This window comes from Garra rufa, chromosome 13, assembly GCF_049309525.1.
Source record: "Garra rufa chromosome 13, GarRuf1.0, whole genome shotgun sequence".
Lineage (NCBI taxonomy): Eukaryota > Metazoa > Chordata > Actinopteri > Cypriniformes > Cyprinidae > Garra > Garra rufa.
Genome location: NC_133373.1, coordinates 23,139,067 through 23,143,459, shown reverse-complemented (window position 1 = coordinate 23,143,459; position 4,393 = coordinate 23,139,067).

The following is a 4,393-nucleotide window of genomic DNA, read 5'->3' as shown; positions in this document are numbered from 1 at the left end:
CATTCTTTGTATAAAAGAGTCTAGAGAATAGATATGTTTAGAATTACGACTTGTGAATTTATATAATTTTGTATTATATTTCTCAAAAGTGGTGTATATAACGCTACACGAGGGCAATTCGTTCAATATCTGTAATACTTTCATACCGTGACCGGCATTTAGAGGCTGTGCAGTATCCATTAAATTAAAAGGGTGTATATTTAGAACCAGAAATGTTAGAGCAGAACGGTCTGTTTTTATTGTGTGAACGGCCTCTGCCACACCCTCCTGTTTCACGTGCAGCTGGGTGAGAAGCAGCGCCTCCGCGCGCACTGAATGCGTACGGAACCGTCGCGAGGAGGAGAGCGAGCACTCGCAGCATCAGCAACACACACACATCCTCTCTCACACACGCGCACACACATACACAAAGAGGTCAGCTCGCGTGCTGCGACTTGAATGGAAGATAACCGAGTTCGGCGAGACACAATAAAGGAAGCATAGGAACCGATCGCCGTGCCGTCAGACACGCTGGAGAGGTAGGAGACGATCAAACATTTGTTTGAACTGCATAGCTTTATCGGTGATACTGACCTTGTCATATAGCCCATCATCCAAAATCCACCATTCTTCACAGATGTGTACGCAGCTGGGGAGGCATGAAGATGTCTCGGGCTGCATTTCGCGTTAAAATGCATGATAGAAAATCTGTCATTGTGTAGAAAACGCCGTCGGTACGTTTGCATCACTCCATCAATCTGCCCCCTCCATATGTTGCCTTTTATTAGCTTATTTATGAATGACAGTCGTTTTGATTAGGTGATGCTGTGGATTTCTTAGATATGTCCGCGAAACATTGACTATTACTGAATTATGAGTCGTCAGTCATTCATAATATGCTTACGGGAACTGGTGCAGGCAATTGATGGTGCCCTGAGCTTTAGTGTCGTTTTCTCTCACGATGCATACCTGCCACAATGCATGCTTTTGTGGCAAAAGATGCCATCGATAGCATTGCCCGTTTCTAAAAAGGACATGGATGGCTACTCACTATTTAGATAAGCTAAATATACATCACTGATACGCTTTATTGTCATTAGGTAATGCAAGACAGGCGTCAATAGCCTACTTATAATGCCAAGATATTTGTTAATAGACAGTGTCTGGCCTAATTTTCCTTCTTTTATCATGACGTAACGATGATGTAATGCCTAACTGTAAATTGAATTTCAGTTTTGTTTTATTTGTTTGTATTTGCTAGCGGGTCCACACTATGTAAACACCCCGATGTGGTGTAGGCTACAGCATGCGTGAATTGTTTATTGCGTATCTAACATTGCTCTTATATTATTGAAGGTTCAGTGATGTGAGGATGATAGCATCAATAACATACATAAACCTTACACTTACTATATAAGGTTGGGATTTCTTCTCACTGTACACTTCATAACTCATGAATGGATGGATGGTTTTTCAGTAGATGTACAGACAGATGATGACATTAGCAGTCTTAGCTGTAATTATGTGCTTTCTTGCATGGAAATGAAATTGAATCACAGTAATTTCAGTCTGAATTGCTTGGATCACATGCTTTTAGGATTAGGAATGCACTGGTATTAATATTTAGGGCAATAGGATAAGCTAAGATGTATTTTAAACTATTAAAAAAATGCAGATGAATAGTAAAACACTAAAAAAAATTAAACTGTTTTAACTACAAGTGAATTCAGACATTACAATATTGTAATGTACATCATGAAAAGATTGGCCAAAGATTACATTTAACCATGTTTTTAAGTTATTTTCATTTTTGAAATTAACTTTCAGTGAGTGTTATATGAAGGTAAAAAAGGAAAAATAGTGGAAATGAGCATGCAAAATTAAATCCTATAAACCTCCTGAGACCCCGCCCATTGACTTATGTCCTCTGTAGTGGACCTTGTGTTTTCATGCATTTTCTTTGAATTTTTTGAGCTACTCTGTCAAGTCCTGTTGTACTGTGCAGAGGACATCCTGGGCTTTCTAGTGATATGTCATTTGATTGGCTGGCATGCTAGGAACCACTTCTTACACTGAATCCAAAATGGCCGGCATACAAATGAGCACATTTTATGGGAAGGAAAGAGATATGTAAAATTTTGCTTTTTCACATGTTTTTTACTATTATTATCACATATATATTTGTTTATTAAAGTGTCAGTAACAATACATTTAGCTTTCAAAGCTGTTAAATTGTTTATGATTCAAAATATCATCCTTTTTTAAATGTCAACTATAGTGGACATCAGGACCATCTTAATGTAATTAATGACTGCATGTTGTAGGAGGCAGAACTGAAGCAGAGAGGATTTTTATAAGATAGTTGAGGGAGACTCTGACTTAGAGCTGTCAGATGAGGATAAATTTGAATGTAACATACAAGAAGATGTTGAAGAAGAGGAAGAAATTGCAGGAGACTCAGATGAGCAGACTGAGACAGACACAGAGACAGAAAAGGAAGAACAGGAAAGATGCCGCACTCTGTGGTTCTGCAGCAGGACAATGCACACCAGCAAATTCACTTCTGAATGGTTGAAGAAAAACAAAATGAAGACTTTGGAGTGGCCTAGTCAAAGTCCTGACCTGAATCCTATTGAGATGCCCACAGCATAACCTTAAAAAAGGCGGTCAATGCTCGAAAACCCTCCAATGTGGCTGAATTACAACAATTCTGCCAAGATGAGTGGGCCAAAATTCCTGCACAGCGCCGTAACAGACTCATTGCAAGTTATGGAAAATGCTTGATTTCAGTTGTTTTGTCTTTGTTACATAAATGTTGGATTAATATCCCTTTACAGCCATATTCTGTACAGTTTTGTTGTCTGAGTTTGGCTGTCGTTTCGAACTAAAATCGTCCTGTGGTCCACTACAGTGGACATGCTGTAAAATTAAAAATAAAAACAAAACGTAAAAACTCTAAATTGTAGAATTTTTTTTTAACCCAAAGGATATAGGAAATCACAAAAAAAAAAAAAAAAAGAGACACTTTTTTTCTTTGGGTCTCTGGAGGATATGTGATTCTAAACACAAAACCAGTCACAAGGGAAAAATTTGGGATTTAAAATTGGGATTTATAAATTCCATTGATATATGGTTTATCAGGACAGGAAAATATTTGGCTGAGATATAACTATTTGAAAATCTGGAATCGGAGGGTGTAAATAAAAAATCTAAATCTTGTGCAAATCGCCTTTAAAGTTGTCTAAATGAAGTTCTTAGCAATGCATATTATTCCTTATTCCCTAAATTAAGTTTTGATATATTTACAGTAAGACATTTACAAAATATCTGTATGGAACATGATCTTAATATCCTAATGATTTTTGGTATAAAACAAAAATCGATAATGTTGACCCATACAATGTATTGTTGGCTATTGCTACAAATATACCTGTGCTAGATAAGACTGGTTTTGTGGTCCAGGGTCACACATTGACCAAAATGGTCAGAAACCAATATGGTATATTATGCATTCCTGTCAATGTTTGAAAACAAAACAAAAAAAAGACTCATTTAATCATAATTTATATAAAAGGTCATGAATCCTCACTGAAAATTCTAAATATCTAAAAAACTGAAACAAGAAACAAGGAGAAATGTGCTTTAAATACAGCTAGACACACAAGCTACCTTGCTCCTCTTTGAATTGTACTTTCCAAGGTCCATGTCCATTTTTAGGACAGGAAACAGCCTCAGAAGTTCCCACCGCCGACCTCGGTTTGGGGGCATGTTCCTCTTATTCACCCTAGAGATTTGTGCGTTCAAGTAGAGGAAACCAGAGAAACTGCTCCCAAGGCTTCCTCCCACCATAAATAATTCATGAAAAGGCCAATTAATATTAATTCATAAAAAAGTACTGAGTCAATACAAGTTGACCAGTGAAGGGGAAAGGCCTTGTGCGTTTGACTGGAGAGTCTGTGCTTTTGTTGGTGCGACAGACGATCCTACAACAAAATCTGAATAAGGTTACACATCTTTAGACAACAGTGGGTGTGCCTTAAGCATGCTGGACTTTATAGGATGTTATTTTCCACCGCAATATGACCTAATTAAACCCACGTTATGTATGTATGCTCACGGATTGGACGTGACAGACATTGGCCCCTAAACATTATGTGGTATAACATTGCCCTCTAGTGTAGTAGGACACAGATAGACAATACTAATGTAGAGTCGTCCATTGATCCCTTGAGGAATACATATTGCCCTAGGCTGCAGATATTAAAATAGATGAGCATCGATGGACACTATCAAACAGTGTCTTAACAGAGTAACATTACGCTCAGATATAAGTAACGCAATCTGTACTTTGGTATCATTAGAAAATGATCTTTTATAAGCAGAGATGTACACTTAAAAACATCACATGGATGTG